Source organism: Schistocerca piceifrons, chromosome 6 (genome assembly GCF_021461385.2).
Source record: "Schistocerca piceifrons isolate TAMUIC-IGC-003096 chromosome 6, iqSchPice1.1, whole genome shotgun sequence".
NCBI lineage: Eukaryota > Metazoa > Arthropoda > Insecta > Orthoptera > Acrididae > Schistocerca > Schistocerca piceifrons.
Genome location: NC_060143.1, coordinates 233126861 through 233141258, shown reverse-complemented (window position 1 = coordinate 233141258; position 14398 = coordinate 233126861). Strand labels below are relative to the sequence as shown.

At 41.3% G+C, this 14398-nt stretch overlaps 1 protein-coding gene and 1 non-coding gene across 2 annotated transcripts in view; one reads left to right on the top strand and one right to left on the bottom strand.

The window, feature by feature from the left end:
- LOC124802795 (zinc finger MYND domain-containing protein 10) overlaps positions 1-14398 on the bottom strand; it is a 97622-nt gene that overhangs the window by 1488 nt on the left and 81736 nt on the right. The window lies entirely within an intron of this gene.
- Trnat-ugu lies at positions 12255-12329 on the top strand. Its single transcript has one exon. It is a non-coding gene; the product is annotated as a tRNA-Thr (tRNA).

Below are 14398 nucleotides of genomic sequence, written 5' to 3'. Positions count from 1 at the left end.
CAACCAAATATTACCAGGTGTTTTTTTAATAAATCCAAAAAAGCCCCACATTACTTAGAAAGCAGTTTACAGTTAATGTAAAAGACTTAATCACGTAGAATCAGGAGGATTAATGGACGATACAGATAGACACCATCGCACAGTGTGAACAACCTTCCATAAAAGCTAGGACCACACTTGAAAGACACTAGTGACCTGCTCCAAATTCACATGGATAACATGTCTGATGTAGTGGTATAAATTACATACAGGAACAATCTTTGTGAATGTTTTTATTAGTGAAAAAACTGTATCTAACTCTATTACAGTAGTTCCTGAGATTAGCCTACACATACAGATAGAAAAATGTGGTCTGGGACTTTCCTTTGGTAATATGTGTAGATGATAAAAATACACTAATGTACCATCAAAGATTTTACGAAATGTTTTTCAGAAGACATTTGATAAAGTTCTTTACAGTGCAATATGAGATAAAGTGGAATATTTTCATGAAAGATCTTTTTACATCAGATGGGGAATAGGTCTTGAGTCATCAGCCAATTGACACGTGCTGCTGGATAAAGGCCTCCTAGATTTTTTGAAGCATTAATGTAGTTATACTCCTGCATGGATTTTGAAAGTCATCCATCTGATCTTTACTTCAGTCCTTGAATCTTGCAAAGAGCTTCGTTTGATTTTCCTGGCTTAGTCATACAACCCATTTCACATCTCATTATGGCCATAATTACACATTCCATTCAATCCATTACCATATCCATATGGTTTCCTTTCTCCTAGTAATTACTAATGTAAATCTTGTGATTATTTGCTAAACAACAATCAGTTCTAGGATGATTTTACAATGAAAGTAAAGCGTGTCACTATCATTGATCAAAGCTGGTTGCACACTGATAATAAGCTTTCCTTATTACACTATTAAGAGTGAGGACAATGAGCTCAAACTTATACAAAATGGGCCAGTAGGCAATGGAGGTGTGCCCTCTCTTCATAGTGAATAAAATACAAGCAGTCTGATAGGCTTGCCTAATACATGAGGAAAATTTGGTCATTTAAGTTACATCACTTGTTTTGTGCATGTACAACAAAGAGGATGATATGAGACTGAGAATGTTTCATTGATTTGTCAGAAAATGAAAGTCCAATGTCATTTGTTCTCAGTATATTAGTTCCAAAAAGCCAAAATACAGTCAGCCTGATTTGCCATTTAAAGAAGAATGAAATATTTCAAGGCAATTGGCTAGTATCTCTTTTGTAGGTATGAGAGCATGTTACTCATTTTCTATGGGACATTGTTTTTATTATATTTACATTGGGTGAAAAACTTAAAGATTGTCATTATAAGCATATTATTTATGCATTAGCTCAATTTTATTTGAACGAACCTTGTGTAGCTACTTTTTGTTTACCTACCAGTGCTGTATCTCCATGTACATAAAGTGTAATAATGTATTCAAACATCTAGATATCTCAGATTTGGAACTTGTTTAGAAGACCAATCATGGTGTTAAGTGCACTGCAGATTGTAAGTACTGTGCTATTTATTTCCCATTTTGGAAGTGCGAAAAGGAATTCGGCGACTTAAAAATGCTATGTTCGAGGCCTGCAGCTAAAATGGGGTGTCTGGATGTGCGTTTTTAGTTTGTGTTGTGCTGTGAAGGAAAGAGTGTGGTTGACCTTTGTAGTTGTGGCACAAGGTTTTAAAGCATCATATATACAAGTACATTTTGTTCCAGCACCATCTCCAATGAGACACTGTCGTCTTGGTCAAAAGTTCCGTGCTTGGCCCTACAGTTTATTATTTTCTTTTGAATGATCTTTTTTACACTCACCCCGAGCGTAGATAAATGTGGATGGGATCTCTTCCGTAGTTCTGTTGATTCGCACGATAGAAATTTTGAAGGAAAATGCTATAGATGGGTAAGATCAGGGTTGCCACAGGTTCTGGAAATCAGGGAATTTCAAACCTACCAGGAAAATTTGAAGGAAAACACTGGTAAAATGTAATTTTTGTCTCAGTAGATGAAATGGTTTGTTTACTGAGGTGTCGGACATCGTAGTCGGCTGGGTGCAGCTGAGTAAGTGTGCCACTCCCTTATTACCACTGCTTCTCTCCTACCACTCCCCTCAGCATGCAGTTAGTGCTGCCACCACTTCTTGCCACTAGCCTAGCAGTGCTGATGAGGCAGTGAGGCTGAGGAGAGGTTTGTTTGGATCTGATTTTCAGATGCAGTGGCTGGAGGCGTCAGTGCACGAGTTGTCTGAATGTTTTTTCCTGGCAAAACCTGTGGCTGAAAATTTGGTTGTGACCCTGTGATTCTTTCCTACCTGCCTGTCTACTGCTCAGCAATTGTCTTCACAGGGAGTTGCTACCTATTGTCATTATTATTGATTCTTGAGTATTTGAACAAGTTATCTGTTGCATGGATTGATCACCATGGTGTCATTTCAACATGTCTGTGGCTCATGAATAGCTGGCCACACGAATGGATTTCCGCGATGGGCCAAAACTGCATGCTGTTTCTGAGGGTATCTATAATTGATGGGGCCTGCCAATCTGAAGCCATTCGGTTCCCACTAATGTGGAGGCCCTGCCTGTTCGGTTTAGTCTCACCGATCTACCTGCATGCCGGGTCGATTTGTGTGTTGTGTAATGCAGCAGATTTTCATGACTTATCCATGTGCCCAGGTCTGCAGTACTCCTCAGCATGCCAGAGGCCATGGTCAACGGCTTTCAGGAATTGTGACTGTCTCACCGCAATTATGTTTTACAGTGTGGCGTTTTATAGACATTTTATTTGTTCTAGTACATTTTGGCACTTTAAAAGTAGTTTATATGTTACAAATTACAGACGTTAATAAGAAGAAAATTGTCAGTCGCTGGCGGTTTATTTGCTATGACAATGATAAATCACAAAATACTTTCAAGAGAACAGCTATAATACTGTGGGTAATAACAGACAATAACAAATATAGCAGAAACATTTTATTTGCAGTCACCTACAGTGTTTACACAATTCTTCCCCGCCTTGTACACTTTTTTCTGAGCTTATTTCTGAAATTGGTAAAGGTACTTTTAATCTGTCTTGCGACTCCAAGAAAATGGTATTTTTGTCACCAGGTGTGTTTTCCCGTTTTATTGAAATAAAATATCAGTGGTTTTAATGAAATGCAGATCCTCTGGCTTGCTTTCTCCATCTAAAAACTGTTCATTACAAAAGATGTTGATGTTAAGTACTTGATATTTTTGCTCACACCAGGAAACGCCATCTGAATGCAAGTTTTTGTAGCTCGTCTTTTCACTATTTTCTTGTACTGTAGCTGCAAAGATACATTGTCTTAACTTACCCTTGAGATCTCAAAATTTGTCAGGGAAAAATGTGAAAACTTACCTGGAAAGCAGGGATATATCAGGGAATTTCATTTACAAAAACTTGTGGCAACCCTGAAGATGTTTCTGTTGCCAAGAGACTGAAAAAATATGATTAAAATTGTGATTTATCAATATTTCATGCCAGTTTAAGAACAGATGGAGAAACATTAGGGATTCTTCGGAAAAATAAGAGGGGTGTTCAATAAGGATGCAACACCCCAGTTCAAAAATGCTGAATCTGCTGTGGCACATTGTGCCTTATTTCTGCTTCGGGCCCTCTAGTTTCATTAATTAACCATAGGTGATAGTGCTATATGTAGCCTTCAGAATGGCACCTGCAATGGAGGCGGATTCCAAGCAAAGAGCTGTCATTGAGTTTCTTTTGGCAGAAAACCAGGCTTCATAGGCTCTTGCAGAATGTCTGCAGAGACCTGGCAATAAACAAAAGCATGGGGGTTGTATGTCATTGCAACAATCGCGCACAAACCTGTCTGATCTCCTGTGTGCCAGCCAGCCACTTGCAGATATGACACCAGGAAACAGAAGAAACAAGTTCATTGTGTTTGTTGCCACAAAAATACAAACTTATCGTTGTCAATGACAATGAAAGGGCCCACAAGTCTGCACACCCGAGAGGAGCTCACAAAACTTCGTTGACCTGTTCTATCTCATCTACCCTACAGCCAGATCTCACACCTTCTGCCTTCCAATGAAAGATGCACTTCGCAGAAAGCAGTTTGTGGATGATGAAGTTACTGATTCAGCAAGATGTTTGCTCTGACATAGACCAGTAGAGTGGTACCATGTGGGCATACAGGCCCTCCCAGTAAGGTGGGATAATGCCATGACACTGAACAGAGATTACGTTGGCAAACAGGGTCTTATAGTCAATAATGGGGAGTAATAGGGTGTATTGGAGTCCTTAATTAACCCAACCTGGTTTCAGAAAAAGTGTTGCGTTACTTACTGAATGTCGCTCATAGAAGAGAAAACTTGGAATGTAATAGTCATCAAAACCAAAGGCATGAATTCTTTATCATCACTTGGCTTTTCTGGAGACAGTTCAATGTGAAAGTACGTAAATTTGATTTTAAGCATACCCCTTTATCTGCTAATAATTTTCACTTCTTTGCCTTTTGGCATAATAAATTTGGAAGAAGTATTTTGTTGCAGATCTGTCTGCAGTATTTGATATAATAAAAAGATAAGGTTTGTATTTCTTCAGACACTAACTGGTAACAAAAATGACACAGAAGCTGAAACCATATCACATAATTTACAAAAGCCTGAAATAGAGATGCGAACTCCATTAAATTTTCAGGTTAAACTGACAACTTCCATACATGTAAATCATTTGCCTGAACTTAGCAGTGCAAAAATATGAGACAAAGATTAGTGCTGAGGATAACATGCTTCTGCAGAATTAAAAATAAAAACACTTTGAGGCAACTGGGAAGGAAGGTGATGAAGAATTATTTCTACTGAGCATCAGTATGGTTATGAGGACATTCCACTCCACTATTTCAGTTGAGTAAAAAAAACCACTCAAGAAGTTTGTTATTTAAAGTAAGTGTTGCTTAATTTTTACATCTTATAAGTTTCTCAAAAAGTTGCTGGACCTTTCAATGAATGCTGTCAGTGTTGCCACAAGTTTCCCCAAGTGAAATTCCCTGATTTCCAAACAAGTTTAAGCATTTTTTCCTGACAAATTTTGATATCTCAAGGGTAAGTTAAGCTGTGAATTGACAATGTCTTTGCAGCTATGGTACAAGAAACAATAGTGCAAACGAGGAAATACCTTAAAAAAAACTTGCAAACAGATGGGCTATCTTGATGTGAGAAAAATCTTAAAGTACTAATATCAACTTCTTTTGTAATGAACTGTTTTTAGATGGAGAAAGCAAGCCAAATGGTATGTGTTTCAAGACCACTGATATTTTATTTCAATAAAACAAAACGCATTTGATAACAAAAATATGCATTTCCTTGGAGTTGCTAGACAGATTTAAAATACCTTCACTGTTTTGAGAAATAACCTCAGAAAAAGTAGGCTTCCTTAACCCTTTCAGACCTGGTCATAATTGTGTACATAAAGTTTGTTCACTAATATTTCACTGACAAGAAATGTCAGGTACATCAAAACTCACTGTACACATTTGTGTAGGTTTATTTTTAGCCATGCTCCAGCAGCTGCTGTTCTCTTGTGAGCAGTCTGTGAACCATGTAGTAAAATATACTCTCTGGTGTTGTCTCTCCGTGGGAAGCTATTACTCATTGACTTTATTGCTCTAATAGTCACACTGTGGGTTGTTAATGTTTTGTGTGGTTTCCTTCTTTTGGAAACATTAGACATTCTTTCAGTGGAATTTTCACCAATTTCTTTCAGTTCATATTTGTGCTATTTATCAGGTAAGTTTAATGTACACATTTGTGTACAACAGGTGCTTAATGGTGCAAAATAGGAAACATAACTAAAAATTTGTTTCAGCTTTATTTGCATGGCTATGTTAGTTATGTGTGGTACTTTTTTCAGTACCAGCAGCAAGGAGGAGAATAACTGACCAGTACACATGATTTTATTTTATATTTCTGGCTTTTGACTTACAAATATGGATAAGGAATATCTTTTTGTGGAGAAAGATTGGGACTTGATTATGGACATAATTGAAAATTGTGATGTTTCTGACATTAGTTTGAGTGGAGATGAGGATGACAGTGTACCACTTATTGAAAGGCAAGCTCCACAAATAGTGAAACGTGTTGGAGCAGATAAAGTGGGTGTGAATGATGTGTGTAGAGACACAGCAGACAACTCCTAAAGAACTAGAGGTGCTATTTGGTTTGCATATATTGACTGGCACTTTGAAATTTCCCAGGTTATGAATGTATTTGGATACAAGCCTGAAGGTAAATGTGTTTTGGGCAAACATGTCAAGAGACAGATTTTTAGAATTATGAACAGATTTACACTTGAACAATCTGGAGAAGCCACCTGAAAATAGATAAATTTTACAAAGTCAGGCCAGTTTGCACAACCATTCAAAAATGCTGCAGTGAACTTCCTATAGAAGAGAATGTTTGTGTGGATGAAGGAATTATTCCTTTCAGTGGGAAGTTTTCTGCAAAGCAGTATGTCAATGCGAAACCAAGTCCATGGGGAATCAAAATCTTCATGTTGTGTGGAAAGATTGGAATAGTGCACGATTTCTTTTTGTATCAGGGTGCTAAAACCGAACTAAATACCTTATGCCGTAAAAAATTTGGGTTAGGGCCTGCTGTTGTTTTAGGATTTTCTGTTCCACTGTCAAAAGATAAAGGTCATAAATTACACTTTGACAACTTTTTCATCTTATCTGTTTCAAGTTCTGAAATCTCAAGGCATCAGTGCAGCAGGTACTGTCTGTCAAAACAGATTTGGAAAGAACTTGCCTTTTGCAGATGATAAAACAATAATGAAACAAACCCCAGAGGTTACTGTGAAGAAATCACTAGTGCTGATGACATTACCATGTGTAAGTGGTTAGACAGTAGGCCAGTTGTATTGTGTTCAAACTTTGTTGGTAAAGGCTCAGTGGATAAAGTTGAGTGTTGGGACAAAAAGCACCATAAATATGTGAAAGTAGAAATACCTGAAATAGTGAGAGGATATAATCATGCAATGGGTGGTGTGGATCTATTTGATCAATTGATAAGCTACTACAGAGTTTTCATCAAACCTCGAAAATGGCCTTTGTGTATGATTTTTCTTGTTGACTTTGCCATCATGCAAAGTTGGTTGGAATACAGATGAGATGCAGACAACCTGTCTATCCCAAAGAATAAGCAAATGGGCCTTCTTTCCTTTCGTATCAGGGTAGCAGATGGATTGATACTGTGCCAAAAGAAAGTGACTGAAAAGAAGAGGGGCATCCGTATGATGGACTGGCTTCAGACATGTCATACCAAGAAACAGAGAATTACAACCAGCTACAGAGATACAGTTTGATTCCATTGCTCATTTGCCTATGTAGGAGCTCCAAGTTGCTGCAAATTTCCAAAATGTACAGGGCGTTCAAGAATTCAGTGCAGAAAATGTAAAGTACGTTTGTCTCCAAAAGGACAGAAATTGTGTTTTGTTTCATACTAAACCTTAAAATCAGGTGTTGACCATTGTTGTTTAAATAAGAATGTAATTTGGAATCATTTTTATTGTTTCTTCTGTTTTAAAGCGAAATAGAGTGGCATAATTGATCCGTACTGTTAACCTCTTTAATGTATGACGTGAAGCTCGAGACCTGATGAACACATTTGTGTACATTAAATATCTAGAAAACTGGAGATCATATGAAATTTTTTCTTTGAAAATGTCAGGAGACTCACCTGAATATAAAAATGTCAGATTTTTTTACAAGTAAATAAAAAATTGGGTCTGAAAGGTTTAAAGAAGTGTATAAGCCGGGGAAGAATTGTGTAAACCAGCACTGTAGGTGACTACCAATAAAATGTTGATTCTACTATGTTATTGTCGGTTATCCACTGTTATATCTATTATTTTATTGGTATTTGGGGCTTTTTCTTCCGAGAAGTAGGAGTACACAGTGTACAAACCACTAGCAACTGACATAATTTTCTTCTTCTTATCATCCATACTTTTCTAACATATAAACTACTTTTTAAGTGCCAAAATGTACTAGAACAAGTAAAATATCTATAAAACACCACACTGCAGCATGCTTGTGGTGGGACAGTCACAATTTCTGAAATCCATTGCCTGTGGCCTGCTAACGAGCACTGCATTCCGGGGTCCATGGATAAACCATGAAAATCTGCTGCATTAAACCACACACATAGACACAGTCTGTGAGCAGATCAATGAGACTAGATCCGACGGGCAGGGCCTGCACATTAGTGGGTACTAAACAGCTTCAGATCGGCAGGCCCGATCCATTACAGATACTCACAGAAACAGCCTGCGGTTTTGTCCCGTCCAAGAAATCCATTCATGTAGCCAGCTATTGACGAACCACACACAGCATGGTGATGAAATTTGTTCAAATACTCTGAGAATCAATAATAATGAGGATAGGTAGCAACTCGCCTTAAAGATGGTTGCTGAGCCGTAGACAGGCATGTAGAAAGACAATCATACTATCACAACTAAATTTTCAGCCATAGCTTTTGTCAGAAAACGAAAGTGCGCGCACACACACACACACACACACACACACAAAAAAAATCGCTCACGCAACTCGTGTGCACATGACGCTGTTTCCAGCTGCTGCATCTCTGAGAATCAGATCCAAACAAACCACTACTCATGCCTGCAAGATGAAAGGAAGGGGAGAAGCAGCAGTAATGAGGGAGCAGGGAAGCAGTGCACATACTCAGCTGCATTCAGTCAGTGACAATGCATGATACCTTAGTAAACAAATCATTTCATCCACTGAAATATAAAAAATATTTTTTCCAGTGTTTCTTACTTTTTCAAATTTCTGTTATGTTTGAAATTCCCTGATTTCCAGAATCTGTGGCAACTCTCACTGTATACAGTGAGGTGACAGGTGACATGTGTCCTGGGATAGGGACACACACACACACACACACACACACACACACACACACACAAGGTGTAAAAGGGCAGTGCATGGGAGGGGGGCTGTCATTTGTACTAAGGTGTTAAGGTTTCTGACATGATTATGGCCTCACAATGGGAATTAACATATTTCAAATGCGGAATGGTAGTTGGATCTAGACGAAAGGCACATTCCATTTTGGAAATCATTAGGGAATTCAGTATTCAAAGACAGTGTCAAGAGTGGTTGAGAATACCAGATTTGAGGCATTACCTCACAATGCAGTGGCCTTCACTTAATGACAGAGAACAGTGACATTTGTGGTGAGTTGTTAGTGTTAACAGACAAGCAACACAGCACGAAATAACTGCCAGAATAAGTCTGGGACATTCAACGAACATATCTGTTAAGACACTGTGATGAAACTTGATGATGTGAATGGGCTATGGCAGTAGACAGCCAGTGTGAGTGTCTTTTGTAACGGCATGACATGGTCTGCAACACCTCTCCTGGGCTCATGACCATATTAGTTCAGGCCCTAGACTGGGAAACTGTGGTCTGGTCAGGTGAGTCCCGATCTCAGTTGGTAAGAGGTGATGGTAAGGGTTCAAGTGTGGTGCAGATCCCAAGAAGCCATGGACCCAAGTTGTCAACAAGGCACTGTGCAAGCTGATTGTGGCTCCACAATGGTGTGGGCTATGTTTACATGGAATGCAGTGGGACCTCTGCTCCAACTGAGCCGATCATAGACTGGAAATGGTTATGTTTGGCCACTCGTGGAGGCCATTTGCAGCCACACATGTGCTTCAAGTGCCCATGACAGTGCACCATGTCACCAGACCACAATTGTTCTCCACTGATTTGAACAACATTCTGGACAATTCAAGTGAATGATTTGGCCACGCTGATCACACAATATGAATCCCATCGAACATTTATGAGACAAAATCAAGAGGTCGGGTTGGGTACAAAATCCAGCACCAGCAACACTTTTCACAATTATGGACAGCTGTATTTTTCTTCGCCATAAAGAAGAAATACGACAGCGTTTAACAATACTGATTCAGTGACTACCTGAAAACGCTCTTCCATGATTTGTGCATAGTAGTTACACCATTACAGTTATGACAAAGAGAATTTGTGGAATTGATAAGAAAATTTACTTTACTGTGAGCTTTTCAGCTGCGTTGATGGGTTCCTTACACCAGTTGCAAGTTTTTGTTTTTCCTGTAGTAATATATTTAATGTCAAAATAAATCAAATTTAGCCATTCGTCTTTCCATCCTCCTGTGACTGGGGCAGTGGCTTGGGAAAAGCAGTTGTGACCGAGTGGTGGTGGTTGTCACCATATACCTTAATGACAAAATGTGGGAAGGTCTAGCTACAGCTGCAGGTAACAGCTTTAGGGTGTAACCAAGCCATGGAAACTCCAGGTTAGAATGTCAGCAACGTAAGAAAAATACAGATTGTAGCGAAGATGACAAGTTGAATTGCAGACACACAATGGAAAGGCACTGGCACATTTTATTTTTGACCAAAGCCTTCTTCAGAAATCGTAAAAAAAAAAAAAAAAAAACCACCACACACACACACACACACACACACACACACACACACACACACCTCATGCACACATGACCACAAACTGACAGCCTTTATGGCTTCTTTTAAGAAGTCCTGTAATCAGTCTTGCAATGGCATTGAATATATCTGGAAAATTGAGTAGAGTTTTTTAAAGGGGCGTAACTCATCATTTCACTGATATTCAGTTTTTGTTGTTTCAGAAACCCGATAGATATGCCTACTGATTAGTTTTAAAAGGGTGTTTCTAATGCCTCACATTGAGCAAGAATCCCAGACCAAAGATTGCAGTTTTTTTAAATGGGTGTATGTCACTGACGCATGCCTCAAAAAAAAAAAAAAAAATCTGTAGGCAGCATTGTAAACAGCTGTTTCAGTTTGCTGCTTATTTTCTAACCTGTGATATACAGCCTTTGTTCCATTGCTGTTCAGTTGACAATTAGTTCACATCAAACGATAAAATGAATGACATTGATAGCATGTGTAGTGGTGATTACGCTGACAAATCATGCGAAAGAAAACGTGGTGCAAATGTCATTATAATGATATTAATGATAGGTAACTAAAGTTTTTTTTTAAATAGTAGCCTCCATCATCTTAAGAACGACCATGTACTAGTTGTGTGTGCTGCAACACACACACACACACACAAAGATGATGTAACTTACCAAACGAAAGCGTTTTTAAATAGTAGCCTCCATCATCTTAAGAACGACCATGTACTAGTTGTGTGTGCTGCAACACACACACACACACACACACACACACACACACACACACACACACACACAAGATGATGTAACTTACCAAACGAAAGTGTTGGTATGTTGATAGACACACAAACACACACACAAAATTCAAGCTTTTGCAACCCACGGTTGCTTCATCAGGAAAGAGGGAAGGAGAGGGAAAGACGAAAGGATGTGGGTTTTAAGGAAGAGGGTAAGGAGTCATTCCAATCCCGGGAGCGGAAAGACTTACCTTAGGGGGGGGAAAAAAAGGACAGGTATACACGCCCCCTCCCCCCCCCCCCCCCCCCCCCCCCCACACACACACACACACACACACACACACACACACACACACACACACACACACATATATATTCGTAAAGGCAAAGAGTTAGGCAGAGATGTCAGTTAAGGCGGAAGTACAGAGGCAATGGTGTTGTTGAATGACAGGTGAGGTATGAGCGGTGGCAACTAGAAATTAGCAGAGGTTGAGGCCTGGTGGGTAACGGGAAGAGAGGATATATGAAGGGCAAGTTCCCATCTCCGGAGTTCTGACAGGTTGGTGTTAGTGGGAAGGAACTTGCCCTTCAGTATATCCTCTCTTCCCGTTACCCACCAGGCCTCAACCTCCGCTAATTTCAAGTTGCCACCGCTCATACCTCACCTGTCATTCAACAAGATCTTTGTGCGCGCGCGCGAGTGTATGCGTGTCCTTTTTTTCCCCCTAAGGTAAGTCTTTCCGCTCCCGTAAAACCCACATCCTTTCGTCTTTCCCTCTCCTTCCCTCTTTCCTGATGAAGCAACCGTTGGTTGCGAAAGCTTGAATTTTGTGTGTATGTTTCCGTTCTATCAACATGCCAGCGCTTTCGTTTGGTAAGCTACATCATCTTTGTTTCTAGATATATTTTTCCCACGTGGAATGTTCACTACTACGAATGTAGTGTGGGACGATACGTTGAGAATGTGGGATTCGGGGGAGGCGTGCCAGAGATAAATCCCTGCAGTCGCGCTATCCTCTGTGTTCTCAGTGGCTCAGATGGGTAGAGCGTCTGCCATGTAAGCAGGAGATCCCGGGTTCGAGTCCCGGTTGGGGCACAACTGTCCCCTTTGACGTATGTCAACACCTGTAAGCAGCTAAGGGTGTTCATTTCATTGTAATATTTGTTTTCTTTGTCTTTCTTTTTTCTGTTAGATGTACAAGAAAGTGTTTGGACAATCTGGGGGAAGACAACTGTTTGGATGTGTTTTCAAAAGTTTGCAATATTCTTAGTAAGAATGCTCAGGATTTGTGTCTACAAGGCTTGATTGATGTAGGTGAAGTTTAACAGAGAAGACCAGAGGGTAGAACTAATCCCAGGGTAGTGAAAAGTGCTACTTTCTCTCACCACATTCTTGTAGGAAGTGGTTGAACGAAGGTGTGCATGAAAGCTTTTCTTTCAGTTTTTTCTATGAGTGAAAAGCAAGTCAGAAGAATCAGAGCTTTTCCACCTCAGTCTTCCTTACTCTTTCCTTGTCTTCTTCTCCTTGCCTTCTCATTGCCTTTTTCTCCTTGCCTTCTCATTACCTTTTTCTCCTTGCCTTCTCATTACCTTCTTCTCCTTGCCTTCTCTGGTCTCCGCCTCGGCGTTTGAGACAGTCTGTCCTCTCTCTCCCTCTCTCTCCTCCTTTTCCTCTTCTTCCTTCCTCCCTGTGCGTGCCTGAAGGCCGACCCACGCATTTGCACGCGTAGCCGGTGACGGGGTAACGCGTAATTCCCCGCCCTGGGTAGACATGTAAGGCACGCGCGTACCCCCTGGTAAAGGCCAGGCCCGGGGAGGGGTGATTGCCTGAGCAGATACCTTCTGACCATGCCGATTGGTCCCTCCGTCTGGTTCTCGGGAGGTGTGACCTGAGGTGTAAACATTCACCTAAGGCGGGAGTGCCCTCTGAGAGGGCCCCCACAAGGAAGGAGCGCGCCATCGGAGACGCTGGCAATCATGGGGGATTCCTCCGCAATGGATTTCACTCCATCTGTCTCGACTTCTGCCCAAAAACGGAAACGTGACCAGCCATCAGTGACAAAAGTACTACCGCCTGCCCCACAGTTCCTCGTCGTTTCTCGATCTGAGGACGGAAAGGATTTTTCCTTTGTCAACCCTTTCGTTATCCAGAAGGGTGTAGATGCCATAGCCGGATCTGTCAAATCTTGTACCAGGTTGCGTAACGGTACCTTATTACTAGAAACTGAGAGCGCCTTTCAGGCACAAAAACTGCTTCGGGCCACACTCCTGTACACGTTCCCTGTGCAGGTGGAGGCTCACCGAACTTTGAATTCGTCTCGTGGTGTGGTCTATACTAGCTCCCTCGATGGACTGACTGACGAGGAGATTCAATCTTTCCTCGCTGAGCAGGGCGTGACGGCTGTCCATAGGGTCATGAAAAAGGTCAACAATGATCTTGTACCGACCCGGACACTTTTCTTGACCTTCGATAGTGTTAAGCTGCCATCGCGCATCAAGGCGGGCTACGAGGTTATTTCTGTTCGCCCCTATGTCCCGACACCTACGCGCTGTTACCAGTGTCAGCGTTTCAATCACACTCGACAGTCTTGTTCCAATGCGGCTAAATGTGTCACTTGTGGCAGGGATGCCCATGAGGGTGACTGTCCACCTCCGTCTCCTCGTTGTGTGAACTGTCAGGGTGACCATGCCGCATCCTCCCGCGACTGTCCTGTCTACAAGGACGAACGATGTATCCAAGAAATTCGGGTCAAAGAGAAAGTGTCCACCTCGGCTGCTCGCAAGCTATTGGCTAGTAGGAAGCCCACGCTGCTCCCAGCGGGGAAATACAGTACTGTCCTCGCCTCTCCCCGGACTACCAGGGAGGTGGCAACCCAGACATGCGATCTGACCTTCAGCACCACGGTCGTCCGTTCGGCCAGTGCTAAGATCGCCCGGTCGACGTCTCCTCTTCCTCCCGTCACCCCTCAGACCCAAGCACCTTCATCAGCTTCTGCCAAGACGAAGACCCAGAAGTCAGATGCACGGGCCTTTAAGAAGGAACCGTCCCGTGCAGACTTCCTACGTACCTCGACCTCCCAGCCTTCCAAGAAGGCTCATAGGAAGCACAGTTCTCCTTCTCCGCCACGGCGCATTTCTTCTCCTGCGCCACCCAGCGGTTGCCGC